Source organism: Arachis hypogaea, chromosome 20, assembly GCF_003086295.3.
Source record: "Arachis hypogaea cultivar Tifrunner chromosome 20, arahy.Tifrunner.gnm2.J5K5, whole genome shotgun sequence".
NCBI lineage: Eukaryota > Viridiplantae > Streptophyta > Magnoliopsida > Fabales > Fabaceae > Arachis > Arachis hypogaea.
This window is the reverse complement of record NC_092055.1, coordinates 45,134,590-45,156,047: the sequence shown is the minus strand read 5'-3', so window position 1 is coordinate 45,156,047 and position 21,458 is coordinate 45,134,590. Positions and strand designations below refer to the sequence as shown.

The 21,458-nt window shown below is 37.2% G+C and overlaps 1 non-coding gene across 1 annotated transcript; it reads right to left on the bottom strand.

Moving 5' to 3' along the window:
• Nucleotides 1–582: 582 nt before the first annotated feature.
• Nucleotides 583–690, bottom strand: LOC112788693 (small nucleolar RNA R71). Its single transcript, XR_003196047.1, has one exon. It is a non-coding gene; the product is annotated as a small nucleolar RNA R71 (small nucleolar RNA).
• Nucleotides 691–21,458: the final 20,768 nt, after the last annotated feature.

Below are 21,458 nucleotides of genomic sequence, written 5' to 3'. Positions count from 1 at the left end.
TCACTGTGACATAGAGGATTCCTCTTCTTTTTTTTTCTCTTCTCTTTCTTATGAGCAGGGACAGAGAAAAAGGCATTCTTGTTGAAGCTGATCCAGAACCTGAAAGGACTCTGAAGAGAAAACTAAGAGAAGCTAAATTACAACAATCCAGAGACAACTTGATTGAAAATTTCGAACAAGTAAAGGAGATGGCAGCCGAACCCAACAACAATGCAAGGAGAATGCTTGGTGACTTTACTGCACCAAATTCTAATTTACATGGAAGAAGCATCTCCATTCCTGCCATTGGAGCAAACAACTTTGAGCTGAAACCTCAATTAGTTTCTCTGATGCAACAAAACTGCAAGTTTCATGGACTTCCATCTGAAGATCCTTTTCAGTTCTTAACTGAATTCTTGCAGATATGTGATACTGTTAAGACTAATGGAGTAGATCCTGAAGTCTACAGGCTCATGCTTTTCCCTTTTGCGGTAAGAGACAGAGCTAGAATATGGTTGGATTCTCAACCTAAAGACAGCCTGAACTCTTGGGATAAGCTTCAAGGCTTTCTTAGCCAAGTTCTTTCCTCCTCAAAAGCTGAGTAAGCTTAGAGTGGATGTTCAAACCTTCAGACAGAAGGAAGGTGAATCCCTCTATGAAGCTTGGGAGAGATACAAAGGACTGGCCAAAAAGTGTCCTTCTGACATGCTTTCAGAATGGACCATCCTGGATATATTCTATGATGGTCTGTCTGAGTTATCTAAGATGTCATTGGATACTTCTGCAGGTGGATCCATTCACCTAAAGAAAACGCCTGCAGAAGCTCAAGAACTCATTGACATGGTTGCTAATAACCAGTTCATGTACACTTCTGAAAGGAATCCTGTGAATAATGGGACGCCTATGAAGAAGGGAGTTCTTGAGATTGATACTCTGAATGCCATATTGGCTCAGAACAAAATATTGACTCAGCAAGTCAATATGATTTCTCAGAGTCTGAATGGAATGCAAGCTGCATCCAACAGTACTCAAGAGGCATCTTCTGAAGAAGAAGCTTATGATCCTGAGAACCCTGCAATAGCAGAGGTGAATTACTTAGGTGAACCTTATGGAAACACCTATAACTCATCATGGAGAAATCATCCAAATTTCTCATGGAAGGATCAAAAGCCTCAACAAGGCTTTAATAATGGTGGAAGAAACAGGTTTAGCAATGGCAAGCCTTTTCCATCATCCACTCAGCAACAGACAGAAAATTCTGAGCAGAACCCATCTAATTTAGCAAACTTAGTCTCTGATCTATCTAAGGCCACTGTAAGTTTCATGAATGAAACAAGATCTTCCATTAGAAATCTGGAAGCACAAGTGGGCCAGCTGAATAAAAGGATCACTGAAATCCCTCCTAGTACTCTCCCAAGCAATACAGAAGAGAATCCAAAAGGAGAGTGTAAGGCCATTGACATAAGCACCATGGCCGAACCTGTAAGGGAAGGAGAGGACGTGAATCCCAAGGAGGAAGACCTCCTGGGACGTCCAGTGGTCAATAAGGAGCTTCCCTCTGAGGAACCACAGGACTCTGAGGCTCATCTAGAGACCATAGAGATTCCATTGAACCTCCTTATGCCATTCATGAGCTCTGATGAGTATTCCTCTTCTGAAGAGAATGAGGATGTTACTGAAGAGCAAACTGCCAAGTTTCTTGGTGCAATCATGAAGCTAAATGCCAAATTATTTGGCATTGATACTTGGGAAGTTGAACCTCTCTTGTTCATCAATGAACTAAGTGATCTGGATCAACTGACATTGCCTCAGAAGAGATAGGATCCTGGAAAGTTCATAATACCTTGTACCATAGGCACCATGATCTTTAAGGCTCTGTGTGATCTTGGTTCAGGGATAAACCTCATGCCCCTCTCTGTAATAGAGAAACTGGGAATTTATGGGGTGCAAGCTGCTAAAATCTCATTAGAGATGGTAGACAATTCAAGAAAACAGGCTTATGGACAAGTAGAGGACATGTTAGTAAAGGTTGAAGGCCTTTACATCCCTACTAATTTCATAGTCCTGGATACTGGAAAGGAAGAGGATGAATCCATCATCCTAGGAAGACCTTTTCTAGCCACAGCAAGAGCTGTGATTGATGTGGACAGAGGAGAATTGATCCTTCAATTGAATAAGGACAACCTTGTGTTTACAACTCAAGGATCTCTCTCTGCATCCATGGAGAGGAAGCAGAAAAAGCTTCTCTCAAAGCAGAGTCAACCAAAGCCCCCACAGTCAAACTCTAAGTTTGGTGTTGGGAGGCCACAACCAAACTCTAAGTTTGGTGTTGAACTCCCATATCCAAACTCTAAGTTTGGTGTTGGGGAGTTTCAACAATGCTCTGAACATCTGTGAGGCTCCATGAGAGCCCACTGTCAAGCTATTGACATTAAAGAAGCGCTTGTTGGGAGGCAACCCAATTTTTATTTATCTAACTATATTTTTCTTAGTTATATGTCTTTATAGGTTCATGATCATGTGGAGTCACAAAATAAATAGAAAAATTGAAAACGGAATCAAAAACAGCAGAAGAAAAATCACACCCTAGAGGAAGCACCTGCCTGGCGTTCAACGCCAGAACAGAGCATGGTTCTGGCGCTGAACGCCCAAAATGGGCAACATCCTGGCGCTGAACGCCCAGAACAAGCATGGTTCTGGCGTTCAACGCCAGAAATGGCAACAAATGGGCGTTGAACGCCCAAAATGGGCACCAACCTGGCGCTGAACGCCCAGAGTTGTGTGCAAGGGCATTTTACATGCCTAATTTGGTGCAAGGTTGTAAATCCTTGAACACCTCAGGATCTGTGGACCTCACAGAATCATCTCAGGATCTGTGGACCCCATAGGATCATCTCAGGATCTGTTGACCCCACAGGATCATCTCAGGATCTGTGGATCCCACAGGATCCCTACCTACCTCCACTCACTTCTTCTCACCCCTCTTTCACACAATCCCATAAACACTCTTCCCCAAAACTCTTCACCAATCACCTCAATCTCTCTTCCCCAAAACCTCTTCACCACTCACATCCATCCACTCTTCCCCATAAACCTACCTCATAAACTCCACCTACCTTCAAAATTCAAAACCAATTTCCCACCCAAACCCACCCTAAATGGCCGAACCTTAACTCCCCTCCCTCCCCTATATATAGCCCTCCATTCTTCCTCATTTTCACACAACACAACCCTCTCCTCTTTACTTGGCCGAAACACACTTCACCCCTCTTCTCCATATCTTCTTCTTCTTCATCTATTCTTTCTTCTATTGCTTGAGGGTGAGCAAAATTCTAAGTTTGGTGTGGTAAAAGCATAAGCTTTTTGTTTTTCCATTACCATTGATGGCACCTAAGACCGGAGAATCCTCTAGAAAGGGGAAAGGGAAGACAAAAGCTTCCACCTCCGAGTCATGGGAGATGGAAAGGTTCATCTCCAAAGCCCATCAAGACCACTTCTATGATGTTGTGGCCATGAAGAAGGTGATCCCTGAGGTCCCTTTCAAACTCAAAAGAAATGAGTATCCGGAGATCCGACATGAAATTCAAAGAAGAGGTTGGGAAGTTCTAACAAATCCCATCTAACAAGTCGGCATCCTAATGGTTCAAGAGTTCTATGCCAATGCATGGATCACCAAGAACCATGATCAAAGTAAGAACCCGGATCCAAAGAACTATGTTACAATGGTTCGGAGGAAATACTTAGATTTTAGTCCGGAGAATGTGAGGTTGGTGTTTAACTTGCCTATGATGCAAGGGGATGAACGCCCCTACACTAGAAGGGTCAACTTTAATCAAAGGTTGGACCAAGTCCTTATGGACATATGTGTGGAAGGAGCTCAATGGAAGATTGACTCCAAAGGCAAGCCGGTTCAACTAAGAAGATCGGACCTCAAGCCTGTGGCTAGAGGATGGTTGGAGTTCATTCAATGCTCAATCATTCCCACTAGCAACCGATCTGAAGTTACTGTGGATCGGGCCATCATGATTCATAGCATCATGATTGGAGAGGAAATAGAAGTTCATGAAGTCATCTCTAATGAACTCTACAAAATAGCCGAAAAGTCATCCCCCATGGCAAGGCTAGCTTTTCCTCATCTTATCTGCCATCTATGTTACTCAGCTGGAGCTTTCATAGAAGGAGACATTCCTATTAAGGAAGAGAAGCCCATCACTAAGAAAAAGATGGAGCAAGCAAGAGAGCCCATTCATGGAGCTCAAGAGGCGCAGGAAGCTCATCACCATGAGATCCCGGAGATGCCTCAAATGTAATTTCCTCCACAAAACTATTGGGAGCAAATCAACACCTCCCTAGGAGAATTAAGTGCCAACATGGGACAATTAAGGGTGGAACATCAAGAGCACTCCATCATGCTTCATGAAATAAGAGAAGATCAAAAAGCAATGAGGGAGGAGCAACAAAGACAAGGAAGAGACATAGAAGAGCTCAAGGACATCATTGGTTCCTCAAGAAGGAAATGCCACCATCACTAAGGTGGACTCATTCCTTGTTCTTATTTCTTCTGTTTTTCGTTTTCTATGTTAAGTGCTTATCTGTGTTTGTGTCTTCATTACATGATCATTAGTAGTTAGTAACTATGTCTTAAAGTTATGAATGTCCTATGAACCCATCACCTCTCTTAAATAAAAAATTGTTTTAATTCAAAAGAACAAGAAGTACATGAGTTTCAAATTTATCCTTGAACTTAGCTTAATTATATTGATGTGGTGACAATGCTTCTTATTTTCTGAATGTATGCTTGAACAGTGCATATGTCTTTTGAAGTTGTTGTTTAAGAATGTTAAATATGTTGGCTCTTGAAAGAATGATGACTAGGAGACATGTTATTTGATAATCTGAAAAATTATAAAAATGATTCTTGAAGCAAGAAAAAGCAGCAAAGAACAAATCTTGCAGAAAAAAAAAATAGGCAAAAAAAATAGAAAGAAAAAGAAAAAGCAAGCAGAAAAAGCCAAAAGCTCTTAAAACCAAGAAGCAAGAGCAAAAAGCCAATAACCCTTAAAACCAAAAGGCAAGGGAAATAAAAAGGATCCCAAGGCTTTGAGCATCAGTGGATAGGAGGGCCTAAAGGAATAAAATCCTGGTCTAAGCGGCTAAACCAAGCTGTCCCTAACCATGTGCTTGTGGCGTGTAGGTGTCAAGTGAAAACTTGAGACTGAGCGGTTAAAGTCAAGGTCCAAAGCAAAAAAAGAGTGTGCTTAAGAACCCTGGACACCTCTAATTGGGGACTTTAGCAAAGCTGAGTCACAATCTGAAAAGGTTCACCCAATTATGTGTCTGTGGCATTTATGTATCCGGTGGTAATATTGGAAAACAAAGTGCTTAGGGCCACGGCCAAGACTCATAAAATAGCTGTGTTCAAGAATCATCATACTGAACTAGGAGAATCAATAACACTATCTGAACTCTGAGTTCCTATAGATGCCAATCATTCTGAACCTCAATGGATAAAGTGAGATGCCAAAACTATTCAAGAGGCAAAAAGCTATAAGTCCCGCTCATATGATTGAAGCTATGTTTCATTGATAGTTTGGAATTTATAGTATATTCTCTTCTTTTTATCCTATTTGATTTTCAGTTGCTTGGGGACAAGCAACAATTTAAGTTTGGTGTTGTGATGAGCGGATAATTTATACGCTTTTTGGAATTGTTTTTAGTATGTTTTTAGTAGGATCTAGTTACTTTTAGGGATGTTTTCATTAGTTTTTATGTTAAATTCACATTTCTGGACTTTACTATGAGTTTGTGTGTTTTTCGGTGATTTCAGGTATTTTCTGGCTGAAATTGAGGGACTTGAGCAAAAATCAGATTCAGAGGTTGAAGAAGGACTGCTGATGCTATTGGATTCTGACCTCCCTGCACTCAAAGTGGATTTTCTGGAGCTACAGAACTCGAAATGGCACGCTTCTAATTGCGTTGGAAAGTAGACATCCAGGGCTTTCCAGAAATATATAATAGTTCATACTTTGACCAAGTTTAGACGACGCAAACTGGCGTTTAACGCCAGCTCTCTACCCAATTCTGGCGTCCAGCGCCAGAAAAGGAGCCAAAACCAGAGTTGAACGCCCAAACTGGCACAAAAGCTGGTGTTCAACTCCAAGGAGGACCTCTGCACGTGCAACACTCAAAGCTCAGCCCAAGCACACACCAAGTGGGTCCCGGAAGTGGATTTATGCATCAATTACTTACTCTTGTAAACCCTAGTGACTAGTTTATTATAAATAGGACTTTTTATCATTGTATTCACAGTCTTGGTTACTCCGGTTCCCCTCTGGGGCCGAGACCAATGAACTCCATTATCACTTATGTATTTTTAACAGTAGAGTTTCTGCACTCCATAGATTAAGGTGTGGAGCTCTGCTGTTCCTCAAGAATTAATGCAAAGTACTACTGTTTTCTATTCAATTCATCTTATTTCGCTTCTAAGATATTCATCCGCACTTCAACCTGAATGTGATGAACGTGACAATCATCATCATTCCCTATGAACGCGTGCCTGACAACCACTTCCGTTCTACATTAGATTGAATGAGTATCTCTTAGATCTCTTAATCAGAATCTTCGTGGTGTAAGCTAGAATGATGGCGGCATTCAAGAGAATCCGGAAGGTCTAAACCTTGTCTGTGGTATTCCGAGTAGGATTCAATGATTGAATGACTGTGACGAGCTTCAAACTCGCGATTGTCGGGCGTAGTGACAGAAAAGGATAGTAAATCCTATTCCAGCAGGATCGAGAACCGACAGATGAATAGCCGTGCCGTGACAGGGTGCGTTGATCATTTTCACTGAGAGGATAAGATGAAACCATTGACAAGGGTGATGCCTCCAGATGATTAGCCGTGCCGTGACAGGGCATTTGAATCATTTTCCCGAGAGAAGACCGAAAGTAGCCATTGACAATGGTGATGTATCACATAACGCCAGCCATGGAAAGGAGTAAGATTGATTGGATGAAGATAGCAGGAAAGCAGAGGTTCAGAGGAACAAAAGCATCTCTATTCGCTTATCTGAAATTCTCACCAATGAATTACATAAGTATTTCTATCCCTCTTTTATTATTTAATTTCGAAAACTCCATCACTATTTTATATATGCCTGACTGAGATTTACAAGGTGACCATAGCTTGCTTCATACCAACAATCTCCGTGGGATTCGACCCTTACTCACGTAAGGTATTACTTGGACGACCCAGTGCACTTGCTGGTTAGTTGTGCGAAGTTGTGAACCATGGTATTGGCATCATGTTTTTGGCGCCATTACCAGGGGGAGAAAGAGCAATGAATTTTTCATAATCAAAGTGTAATCACAATTTCTGCGCACCAGAGGGTGGTTCATCATGATAAGGATGTGCGGTTCAATACTCTCTATCTTTTTCACTTGTTGTACAACACACTCTAGTCCCTTATTCTCAACTTGAGATTTGTTAGCCACGAGAGCTTTGTGTGCTTTTCGGCTTTCTTCTAGCTCCATTTGATGGATGGTTGCTTGAAGTCGATCCATTGCTTCCTTAAAATGATCCCGTGACTCTTGTTCTGCTTGGCTAACATAATTAGGATCATATTGTGGTTGAAAGTTCGCATACATTAGAGGTGGTTTATTTTGAGGTGGTGGTTCTGGGAAGTAATTGGGTTGGAATTTGAGTGGTTCTATGTATGGTTCATATGACTCATATGGTGGTCGGTATGGTGGATATGGGTTAGGATCATATGGAGTTGTTTGGTAAAACGGGGCTTGTGAGTATGGTTGAGGGCTATATTGAGGAGGGAGTTCACAGGTATATGGTGGGGTTGTTGATTGTCACGAAGAGGTCCACCATAACCATTGTCTTGGTATGCATCATGAAATGGTTGTTGCTCATAGTACATTGGAGGGGGTTGTTGCCAAGAGGGTTGATCAAATCCTTGTGGCTCCTCCCATTGATGACATGTCATCATGTCATGTTTTTCTATGCTTTTTTATACAATAAATTGATAATTAGTGCTTAAATATTGCATTCTTTTGTGCTTAAATGGTAAGAAGAAAAAGAAGCAAAAGAGCACAAAATAAACTACAAAGAAGAAAAGAGGAATTTTGGGCACACTTTGAAGATTGAGCACGCTTTGGAATTTTAGGCCACGCATTTAGTTAATGCCTTGTGCATGCATTATCATTGATAAATTAAAGCATGCATGCATTTAATCATTAATGGCATCATGAACCATGCATTGTTAAAGCATTTGCATTACTAATAAAATGAATGAATGCAATGCTACGTACTTAGTATTATCATGAATTAATAAAGCCGATGAAATGTATGCATGAAGCATTTAATTATTAATGCCAATGAAATGAATGAATGAACGCTAATGTTAGCTAAATGGCATTAATAATTAAATAAAATGAAAGCATGCAATTGGCTTCAGCGTTTATCAAAGCTCTATGCATTATTAAAATAAATGAAATCATGGATACATTAAAGCTAAGCCAATAAAAGCAAAGGCAGCAAGCATTCATGAAGGCATGTAAAGTTATTTGAGTTAACCGAGCGCTCATACAAGGAACTAAGGAAACAAAGCAAAGAAACATAGCGCTTGGTTAACTTAGTTAACCTTTTTGGGCTTCCTCCAAAAGAAATTTAAGGTGCAACATTTTGGTAGAGGCTTCACCAAGTTTTGAACCAAGCACTTGAGGGACAAGAGAAGCGCTACTATAAGATTGGGCAAAGAAAAATAAGCCAAAATGGCTCAGCAAGGAGTCGAACAAGGGAGCTCCATAAAGAGCAAGGAGGAGGCACTACAAGGAACCAAGGAAATTGGCACCGAATTGCTACCCACCAAGATTCGAACTTGGAGCCTCACCTTGCAAGCAAAAAGATGCTGCGCTCCTTCACTTAACTAAGCGCTACCTTTTTGTGTTGCCAAGGAAATGAGCACCAATTTGGCAAGGCCAAGGCTCGAAGGGGAGCCTCATTCCTGTACAAGGGAACGCTGCGCTCTCTCTTTCAACTGAGCGCTATGAAGGCACCAAATGGAGCTTGTCACGAACCACAATTGAGCCAAGGAAACAAGCATTGATGCTCGGTTGCCTTAGTTAACCGAGCATGGCCCTGGAAGGTGGCCTTGGTTCAATTTCAATTAAAAACCAATTGGTAGCCAATTCTTCACCAATTTGAAAAGGCCAAATCTAAATCAATCCACTCTTCTTCAAATCCAAAGCAAGCAAAGCCCAATTGACATCACTCAAAGGCACAAGGATCAGTTAGACTAGGATTTTCATTTTGTATTTTAATTTATTTTCAATTTCATTTTCATTTTCACTTTGTAAAGCCTATATAAGGCATCATCTTCATTTTTTTTAAGGAGGCTGGCTCCATTAGGGAGCAAGTAGAATAGAGAGCTCTCTTCTCTTTGCTTTTACTCCTGAAATTCTACTTTCTGTTTTGGAATTTTAGATTGATATTTGAAGGAATTCTGTTTCAAATCTTGATTTGAAATCTCTTTGTTCTTCTTCTGCATAATCTTAGTGAATTGAAAATTTAATCTGAGTTTCCTTTACTGCTTTTATCTTCTTCTCTTTTGCCAATTGTTCTCTGTTGGATCAAGGAAGGAATTGAGATCTAGACTTGTTTTCTAGTCTCATTGATCCCCTGAGATCTTGAATTTCTCCTTTAGATTTCACAATTGAGCTAAATATAAATTCTATTTTAGTTCTTCTGCAAGTTTCCCTTTCTGAAATTTCACAATTCAATTTACATTGAGCATTGATTTTAATCTTCTGTTCTCGTTGCTTTCTATTCCCATTGCTTCCAATTTACTTTCATGAAATTTAAATCTTCTTGTTCCTCTGCATTCTACATTTGATGTTTGCTGTGAGCTTAATTTACATTTCCTTCAAATTTACATTTCCTGCTATTTCTCTAAGTTACTGATTTACTGCTTTCATTTAACTTTCCAGCACCCAACCCCCTTTACATTTGATGCAATTTATATTTCTTGTCATTTAAGATTCTGTTAATTTATATTTCTTGCTCTTTAAGTTTTTTTTACCTATTTACATTATGTCATTTACAATTCTTGTCAATTTACTTTCTGTTGGCTACATTTCATCTAATTTCACTTCAATGTTAGCTTGACTAAACTAATCACCCACTAAAGTTGCTTGATCCATCAATCCCTGTGGGATCGACCTCACTCTAAGTGAGTTTTACTACTTGATGCGACCCGGTACACTTGCCGGTGAGTTTTAGGTGTTGGAATTTCGTTTCCAACCCATCAAGTTTTTGGTGCCGTTGCCGGGGATTGATTTAGATCGACAATGATTAAGTGGGTGAGAAGTCTAGATCAAGAATTTTCTTTGTTTTTGTTCTCTGATTTAAGTTGATAGCAAAGTGTTTGAGTTATTGCCTCACTAAGAAATTCTTCTCTGAGATGAATTTTAAATTTCATTGGTGTTGTGTTTTACAAAATTTAAATGGAGTTCAACTCATCTTATGATCAAACAAATTTTATGGGATATTACCCATCATCACCAATCTCTAATGGTGGCTGGGAATATCACCAAGAAAATACAAATTCTAAGCACCCCAATCCATGGAGATTTGCTTCAGAGACACAAGATGAACAAGAGAATCATATGGGATACTTCCCACCACCACAAAATGATTCAAGTCATTATTCTAATGGTGGCTGGGAGTATCACCAAGGAATGAACGAGCATCCACCCTCACTTCCCAGTTTCTCAGTTGAAAATTCTTCATCACTTAATTATGCCTCAACACAAAGTTTCCTCCAAGATCCATACAAGTCATCCCACAACTCACAAAACTCATTCTACGCCCCTCAACACAACTTCACCATAACACATCCATGTCACCAAAATTACTCTCAACCTTCATCTCTTGAACTAGCAGTTGAGGATTACCTTCAATGGTCCAAAGAACCCTCAGAAAGCCGATGCCAAACCATTGAAATACACAGACAACTCGTGAAAAGACACACACAATCCCAATCCTAGAAAGAAATCATCTTCAAGAAGATGAATGGTCCCTTAGAGCAAACAAGGAGGAACTTAGAACCATCAAATAGTAAGGATGAAGACCAATTTGTGGGTGAGAAAGTGGAAAAACAAGAACAAAAGGTCCCTGTGTCAAGTGAAATTGCAATAAAGGATGAGGAACATGAGCTAAGGATTTCATATTCACAGAAGCTAATTGAGGTGATAGAGGAACATGAAACTTCACTCCAAAAGACTTAATGGAAGATCATGTAAAAGAAGAGGAAGAAGCCAATCAAGGAAGTTCACACTCAATTGAAGCAGAAAATTACAAGAAGGAAGAGCTCACTGAACCATCAATTCAAAAAGCTCTTGATGAAGAGAACACTCCAACAATCACACAACCACCAAGACTTGGATTCAAGGAAGTGAAGGCAATTAACAAAAGCACCGAGAAGAGGATTGTGACAAAGCTACAAAGGACAATATTTATGAAGAAGAGAAGGTCAACTACAAGCAATCCTCCCCCTGATCCAACAAGCAAGCTCAATCAAGCCATTAACAAAAGAAAGCTTGCTGAGGAGAGGCCAAGACAGGGGACACTAGCTGGTTCATCTCTCCCCTTGAGGTCATTCCTCTTAACAAACTGGAAGAAGAGGAAGAAAGTGAAGAACATGTCAACCGTAGGTAACATTTCTTTGCTTTGTTTACTTTCTATCTTTGCTTTGTTTAAATTTCAATAAATTGGCATATGGTTACATTCTAACTTTGGTGTTGCCATGCAACACTTTGTTTTCAATCCCTCTGGATGATTGCATCAATTTTAAAGTGTCATACTAAGTTTCTAAGTTTGGTGTGCCACTTAATTCTCTATGCAATTCATTAAGCAACACCACTTGTCTACATAATCATAATGCCTTGCAGTGTTATCTTTCTTTTAGTTAGACAATTTTAGTTTTGTCTTTGTTTTAGTCATTTTCTTATTTTTAATGCTTTCTTTTATTAACTGTTTTTGTTAATACATCACCAAGAGATCCTTATTCATGACATATTCTTGGCTTGGTGATTGTATTTAACATATAACAGTTTCATTTGCTTAGTTTTAATTCAAATAAATTGACATATGATTGCATTCTAAGTTTGGTGTTGCTATGCAACAAAATTTGCTTCCAATCCTTACAAGATACTTGCATCAATTCCAAGTGAAAGTGTCACACTAAGTTTGGTGTGCCACTTATCTTTTATGCAATGTATCATGTACACCTTCTTAAGTTTGCAATCACAATGTCTCCGTTTCCTGTGCCTTGATTGTTATCCTCAATTTTGCTTGCTTAAAACACATGTATGCTGACATTTCATTGTGTAAGACATTCATGATCCATCTTAGCCCCATAGCCATTGTTCTAATTGTTGCTTGAGGATGAGCAAGCATTCTAAGTTTGGCAAGGGAAGAGGAAGAATGGGAGGAAAATGACAATAATAGAGAAGATGAATTACAAGGTTGTAAAGTTTCTTTTCCTCTCCTTTGTTTCCAGCACTTTAAATTTCATGATTGTCTTTATATTCTCTGTATGCATGTGTAGTATGAATAAGCATAGCTTGAATTTTGATTTGCAACATGTTGCTGTAACGTTATGACTACCAATTTGAGTTTTGTAAATTTAAAAGCAATAAAGCATCATGATCATAAACAAACAAGGTCATTAAAGAAGAATTCAGCATGTGCATACAAGTATTGGAAGGCTAGTATGATTAATTATTGCTTAATTGTATTAGATTGTATTTAATTGAAGTTTTCATCTAGGACATTTTGTGAAATCTTTTGAAATCATGAAAACCTTGAAAAAGCAATTGCAATTAAGATAAGAAAAGAAAAAAGGAAAGAATGAGAAAGCTGAAGGCTCTGAGTACCAATGACAATTGTTAAGTACTTGTGGTGTTTATGTATCAAGCAAAAAGCTTGAAAACAAAACACTTAGAAGTCAAGGCTAGGCTCAAAGTGCAAAAAGCACTCCCTCAAAGCTCAAGGCTCTGAGCATCAATGATTAAAGAGTCAAGAAAAGAAATAAATGAGCTTAATGAAGTCCTCTAATTAAATGCTTATGGTGCTTATGTATCAAGTGGTAATACTTGAAGACATAGCATTTAAAGTCGTAGCTTTGTTATCAACTCATGGGGTAAAGCACCCAAAAGGAGAAGCTAATAAGAAAATCAAAAGCTTGTTTCAAGGAAGAAATATAAGAAAAAGATTTCATAAATTGAGCTAGATAGAAGCATCAATCATTTACATTTCTTTTGTGATTGAAGCATGCATAGAAAACTAGCTAACCATAAACATTGAGTTGCTATTCTTCTTACCTTGGATTGTCAATCTCTATTGGATGATTCTTTTCTTGTTTGGGGACAAGCAAGGTTTAAGTTTGGTGTTGTGATGACATGTCATCATGTCATGTTTTTCTATGCTTTTTCATACAAGAAATTGATAATTAGTGCTTAAATATTGTATTCTTTTGTGCTTAAATGGTATATTTTCTTGATCTTTTGATTTTATAAATTTTGTAGGAAATAAAAAGAAAAAGAAGCAAAAGAGCAAAAAATAAGCTAAAAAGAAGAAAAGATGAATTTTGGGCACGCTTTAAAGATTGAGCATGCTTTAAAACTTTAGGCCACACTTTTAAAAGCGTGGCCCATAACCATAAAATCGTGGCATTTAGTTAATGCCTTATGCATGTATTATCATTGATAAATTAAAGCATGCATGCATTTAATCATTAATGGCATCATGAACCATGCATTGTTAAAGCATTTGCATTACTAATAAAATGAATGAATGTAATGCTACGTACTTGGTATTATCATGAATGAATAAAGCCAATGAAATGTATGCATGAAGCATTTAATTATTAATGCCAATGAAATAAATGAATGAACGCTAATGTTAGCTAAATGGCATTAATAATTAAATAAAATGAAAGCATGCAATTGGCTTCAGCGTTCATCAAAGCTCTATGCATTATTAAAATAAATGAAATCATGCACACATTAAAGTTAAGCCAATGAAAGCAAAGGCAGCAAGCATTCATGAAGGCATGTAAAGTTATTTGAGTTAACGGAGCGCTCATACAAGAAACTAAGGAAACAAAGCAAAGAAACATAGCGCTTGGTTAACTTAGTTAACCTTTTCGGGCTTCCACCAAAAGAAATTTAAGGTGCAACATTTGGTAGAGGTTTCACCAAGTTTCGAACCAAGCACTTGAGGGACAAGGGAAGCGCTACTACAAGGATTGGGCAAAGAAAAATAAGCCAAAATGGCTCAGCAAGGAGTCGAACAGGGAGCTCCATGAAGAGCAAGGAGGAGGCGCTACAAGGAACCAAGGAAATTGGCACTGAATTGCTACCCACCAAGATTCAAACTTGGAGCCTCACCTTGCAAGCAAAGAGATGCTGCACTCCTTCACTTAACTGAGCGCTACCTTTTTGTGTTGCCAAGGAAATGAGCACCAATTTGGCAAGGCCAAGGCTCGAAGGGGAGCCTCATTCCTGCACAAGGGAACGATGCGCTCTTTCTTTCAACCGAGCGCTATGAAGGCACCAAAGGGAGCTTGTCACGAACCACAATTGAGCCAAGGAAATAAGCATTGATGCTCGGTTGCCTTAGTTAACCGAGCATGGCCCTGGAAGGTGGCCTTGGTTCAATTTCAATTAAAAACCAATTGGTAGCCAATTCTTCACCAATTTGAAGAGGCCAAATCCAAATCAATCCACTCTTCTTCAAATCCAAAGCAAGCAAAACCCAATTGACATCACTCAAAGGCACAATGATCAGTTAGACTAGGATTTTCATTTTGAATTTTAATTTGTTTTCAATTTCATTTTTATTTTCACTTTGTAAAGCCTATATAAGGCATCATCTTCATTTTTTGTAAGGAGGCTGATTCCATTAGGGAGCAAGTAGAATAGAGAGCTCTCTTCTCTTTGCTTTTACTCCTGAAATTCTACTTTCTGTTTTGGATTTTGGATTGAGATTTGAAGGAATTCTGTTTCAAATCTTGATTTGAAATCTCTTTGTTCTTCTTCTGCAATAATCTTAGTGAATGGAAAATTTAATCTGAGTTTCCTTTACTGCTTTCATCTTCTTCTCTTTTTCCAATTGTTCTATGTTAGATTAAGGAAGGAATTGAGATCTATACTTATTTTCTAGTCTCATTGATCCCCTGAGATCTTGAATTTCTCCTTTAGATTTCACAATTGAGCAAAATTTAAATTCTATTTTAGTTCTTCTGCAAGTTTCCCTTTCTGAAATTTCACAATTCAATTTACATTGAGCATTGATTTTAATCTTCTGTTCTCGTTGCTTTCTATTCCCATTGCTTCCAATTTACTTTAATGCAATTTAAATCTTCCTGTTCCTCTGCATTCTACATTTGATGTTTGCTGTGAGCTTGATTTACATTTTTTGCAAATTTACATTTCCTGCAATTGCTCTAAGTTACTGATTTACTGCTTTCATTTAACTTTCTAGCACCCAACCCCCTTTACATTTGATGCAATTTACATTTTTTGTCATTTAAGATTCTGTCAATTTACATTTCTTGCTCTTTAAATTTTTTTTGCCTATTTACATTCTGTCATTTACAATTCTTGTCAATTTACTTTCTGTTGGCTACATTGGCTACATTTCATCCAATTTCACTTCAATGTTAGCTTGACTAAACTAATCACCCACTAAAGTTACTTGATCCATCAATTCCTGTGGGATCGACCTCACTCTAAGTGAGTTTTACTACTTGATGGGACCTGGTACACTTGCCGGTGAGTTTTAGGTGTTGAAATTTCGTTTCCAACCCATCACCCATCTTTGATTGTCCCATCCTCGATGCAAGCCTTCATTGTAATCTCCACTTCCTATAATATAATTGTAACCAAGCTCATAGCCAAAGGGGTGAGAATTCATGGTAACAAAAGAAAATAAAAATAAAAACTAATAAGAAATAATAAAAATAAACTCCTAAAATTAGAAACAACAAAGAAACGAAAAGGCAACCATATTCACAATAACCAATAATAAGGTACACATTTTTAATTCTCCGACAACGGCACCAAAAATTTCACGGAGAAAAAATGTCGGTAAAGATTTTCACAAAAATGCCGCGTTGCAAGTATAGTTCTAAACCGACAATTAAACCTCAATCAATATTTAGATTGTTTGTCACTTAAGCAAACTCAATAAAATTAACCGAAGTATTTAAACCTCGAGACGTCGCTCAAAGAATTGCCGGGAAGTGCATTTATTATTGATTATGAGATTGTATCTTTTTTGGTTGAGTTTAAGAAGCAAGGAATGTAAATTATAAGAAAATAAACTAACAACTAAGAAAAGTCCTAGCAAAGGTTGAGAATCAAAATTTCTATCCTCATTATCATTGTCAATTGTGATGGTAATTGCAAATTGCTCTCACTTAGTTAACCTCTAACAATCGAAGGGGTCAAGCGAGCAAATCAACTTGAGTTCACAAGTCCTAATCAAAGACTAGAGTTAGTGAAGTTCAAGCCAACTAGCAACTTTCAATCGCCAACCAACAAGAGACTTTGACAATTTAAGAGTCTCCAAATTACTCAATTCAAGCTAAGAATACGAAAATCTAATTTAAAATCCGTCCAAGCATTTTATCAAACACTTGGTAGGCACAAAATAAAAGCATGATAAAATTAATAAGGAATATTAAATCTAAACAACCAATTGCAAGCATCAATGACTAACAATTAAAGAGAGTAACAATAAACATGGAAAATATAAATTACATTAAAAGAAATCAAATGTGACAAGAGCTCATAAACATAAAAATGACGAAAAAGAAAAATTAACAAGAGAAGAAGATGAACTAAAATGCTTAAACAAATAAAAGTAAGAGAAAACTAAATTAAAGGAAGATTGACCTGAACCTAAGGAGAAATTGAAAGAAGAAATCCTAAACCTAGAGAGAGGAGAGAGCCTCTCTCTCTAGAAAACTACATCTAAACCTAAAATTGTGTGAATGAAAGTGTGAATGAATGATTCCCCTTCCAGCTTCACTCTGCAGCCTCTAATTAGTATTTTCGGGCCTGAAACTGGGTCCAAAGCATGTCAGAAATTGCCCCCAGCGTTTTCTGTTAATTGCAGCACGTGACGCTCTGTCACGCGTACGCGTCGCCCACGCGTACATGTCGCTGCAAAAATTTCTGGTCACGCATGGCGTCGCCCACGCGTACGCATCGCTTGCCTGCTATACTGGTCACGCGTACGCGTCGCTCACGCGTGCGTGTCGCTGCCTGATAAACAACTATTTTATGGTTTATCTTGTACTAAATTGAGTGGATTTTATCAATTATTCGTACACTTATTCATACAAACTGCATCGTTTTACAAATCCTTCCTAATTTTGTCCATGATTAAAAACTTGCTTCCTAATCCTTTAAATTGTTAATTTTTAATTCTCCTTTATTACCATTCGATGCCGTGATGTGTTTGTGAAGTGCTTTCAGGTTTACAGGGCATGAATGGTTTAAAGGATGAAGAGAAAGCATGTCAAAGTAGAAGGAACACAAGAAACTAAAGAGATTAGAAGCGAGGAGCGATGCGCACGCATGGCTGATGCGTACGCGTGAATTGGCGCATTTTACACCGATGCGTACGCGTGACAAGCGCAAAAGTCCAGCGACGCATACGCGTGGCCGACGCATACGCATGACAGAGCATCACGTGCTGCACATATCAGAACTCGCTGGGGGCGATTTCTGGGCTGTTTTAGACCTAGTTTCAAGCCCAAAAACGTAGACTAGAGACAGGGATGTAGCTGATATTGAGGAGACACTTCACTTTACTTTTCACTTTAGTTTAGTTTTAGTTTTTTGAATTCTAGAGAGAGAAACACTACTTCACTCTAGGATTCTTTGATTTCTTAGCTTTTGTTTCGGATTGGATATAGAGAGAGCTACTACTGCCTTCTATTGAAGTCATCATCTCTATAGTTTGCTTCTCCAATAACTCAATTTCTCTTTTCCATTTAATTGCTTTGTGTTCATATTTGGATATTGTTATTTTTGAATTCTATTAATGCAATGAATTATTTTTATATTTAATTCTATTACTTGTTTAATTTCTTTTAATTAATTATCAGTGCCAATTTTGATTTTATTAATTTATTTTAATTACCATGTCTCCTATTTACTCTTTTTACATGTTTGTGAAAATGACATTCATGTTAATGGAGTAGAGCTCCCAACTTGGCTTAGGAGTTGATTAATTGGAAACTCTTGAGTTGTGATACTCAAGTATAATATGTAATTGAGAATTGCTGGCTAACTCAATTTTTACTAACTCTAGTCCTTTCCTAGGAAGTGACTAGGACTTGTGAATCAGAGTTAGTACTACCCACTTAACCTTCCTTTGTAACTACAAGAGGATAACTGAGTGAAAGCAATAAATCCTTACTATTGCACCTGGGAAAAGACAACAAGGATAGAAATTTCAATTATCTCTCCTAACCAAGATCTCTTATTTCAAATACATAACATCTCTTGTTATTGTTCGCTGCTTTAATTTCTCGCCATTTATTTTTCCGCTCTCCACTTCAAAAACTATTCAGAAAATTCCTAACCAATAAATTGCACCTTGTGTCAACTCTTTGGGAAACGACCTGAGAATTCTACTCCTAATTATTTAATTTTAATTGTGACACAAATTAAATTGGTGGTGGGAATTTCGTCGGTTAAGATTGTACTGACAACGCTGTTTTTATTAGAAATTCTTAACCGGCATTTTTTCACCCATCACTGCCAGCTTCTCAAAACTTCAATTTCTTGTGTTCCTTCCACTTTTGAATGCTTCTTATCCATCATCTAAGCCATTCCTACCTTATAAACCCTGAAAACACTTAACAAACATATCACGGTATCGAATGGTAATAAGAGAGGATTAACAATTAGCAATTTTAAGGCCAAAGAAGCATGTTTTCAATCACAGTACAGAATTAGGAAGAAAAATGTAAAACATGCAATTTATATGCATAAGTGTGAGAATAATGGATAAAATCCACTCAATTCAATACAAAATAAACCATAAAATAGTGGTTTATCAGCCTCATGTTTGATATCCATGGGAGAATCATGGTAGAACAAGTGATGGAGTTTTCTGCGGAGGTTGGTGAAGTTGGTGTCGGTGAATCTGGCCACTCGAATTTTGTGCAGGATGAACCACCATTTGCACCACCACCCCTACATGTTGCTAGTCCAGTGAAAGACATGGATGTGGATAGTGAGGAGTCTGATGAAGAGTATGTTGGTGGTAGCAATGATAGTGGTTTTCTGAAGATGATGATGAGGAGGAGTTTGTACCAGAGACACTGGTCGACGCATCAATTCGGTATCTTCTGCCTGCCCCGCACCCATTTCCAGTCTTATCAGTTGTACCCAGTCACTATTATACATTGGATCTAGACGCGATGCATGAAAAAATTCTATTTTTCAACATGGGTGGAAACGATTACAACTTAGATAGTGGTGTGGAGTTTCAGGTTACCTACAAATTCAAAAGCAGAGAGGCAGTAATGCAAAGTGTGAATAATTACAACATTTACAGAAGTGTTGAGTACCGAGTTGTGGAGTCAGACCAAGTAAAGTACAATGTGCATTGCCAGCAATCAGCAGCAGGATGCCCTTGGAGTCTCCGTGTTGCCCTCCGACAGAATTTCAGATATTAGTGAGGTCAAGTTTAATTATGGTGTATTTTAAGTGTAGGTCTCCAGATGCCAGCACTTCATGAATGCTGTGATCAGGAAATTGTCAAATACAAAATCCCTGAATAGCACCGTGTCGCCACACTCAGCCTTCATCAAATAAGGGACAATGGCATCTGGTGGTGCAAGCATGTCCTCTAATAAAATACACCACATTTAAATGTATTTAAAAAATAAATATTTAAATATCAAAATAAAAAGATAAAAAATATACAAAATAGGTATTTCACATTTCATAACTCAAGTGAAAACAAGATAATTAATTTTTAAAAGTCAACCATTCAAAAAATATATCACAATTGTAAGTCCCATTAAAATATTAAATAACAATTAAAAAAGATTATCTACAAAACTATCAAAATTAAAATTAAAAATTTAGAAATCAAATTAAATAAAATCAAAATGAAATGAACATTTTTTTAATAAATTAATTTAACTAATAACTAAAATCACACCTATCCATTAATATTGACTAAAAAAAGATATCTAACAAGTTTTTATCAAAATTAAAATCAAAATATAGAAATCAAATTAAATAATTAATAGAATGCAATAAATATTTACTTAATAAAATAATTTACCTAATAAATTAAATTAAATTCTATCAATTAACACTTACTAACAATATATTTTACCATCTAACATATACTACATCTATAAAAGTACCCTAATCATAACTATAAATATATGCTTATTTAACTTAAATATGAAAATAACAATACTAACCTGGAAGTCGATTGCCCCAGTGATATGTCACGTTGTGTTCAGGTGGTTGATGTCCTCATCCCGTGTATCTGCGCGCGCGATAATCTCCAAGTACCTCGATAATATGATTAGAAAAGGCTAGAAATGGGATAAAAGTATAAGAAATTGATGAAAAGTGACTTCAAAAGGCGCTATAAACAAGTTCAATATATAGAGGTGCTTCTTACTTATCTCGTTTACAGTGTAAACGAAAATAACATTGTGTATATGAGTATATTTCGTTTACACTGTAAACGAGATATACACAATATTATTTTATTTATACTGTAAACGAAATAAGTAATAGAGTATAAATCAATAAAAATGCTATAAATTACATATTTTTATAACTTTTATTTATTTAAATAAATCCTAAACTAAAGCTATAAAAAATCACACAAGATATCAAGACATTTCTGCTACATGAATATTACAGACTTTTTTTCTTACACTATCTCCCCATTTAATATTTGCATACTTCTTTTAAAGTTAATTATACGGTACAGATTTAAGTTTACAGATATTCTTATAATATTTCTTTTCTTGCAACACGTGTATAATTTTGTTTTTATAGTGGGGAAGCAGTTTGACAAGTCGCGGTAATCTACAAAGTTGGCGGCTTAATTAAACACAAAAAAGAAAAAGTCATTCATGTTGAATCTTCTTTATATATGAGTTGGTTCTTGACTCCTTAAATTATTTTTTTTCTCTTAATAGGTCCTGCAAGAAAAATAAAGAAAGAGTTTTAATATCAATAATAATATTAATTAGCTAAAACAAAAAAATATTAATTAATTAAAATATAAATTTAATTTTAATTGATATAATTATTTTTTAAAAAAATTAAAGCATATGCGCTTTTAATTGATGGAGAAATTTGGTGCCTGATTTCATATATTATATATTAAAGAGAGATTTTTTTCTTATAT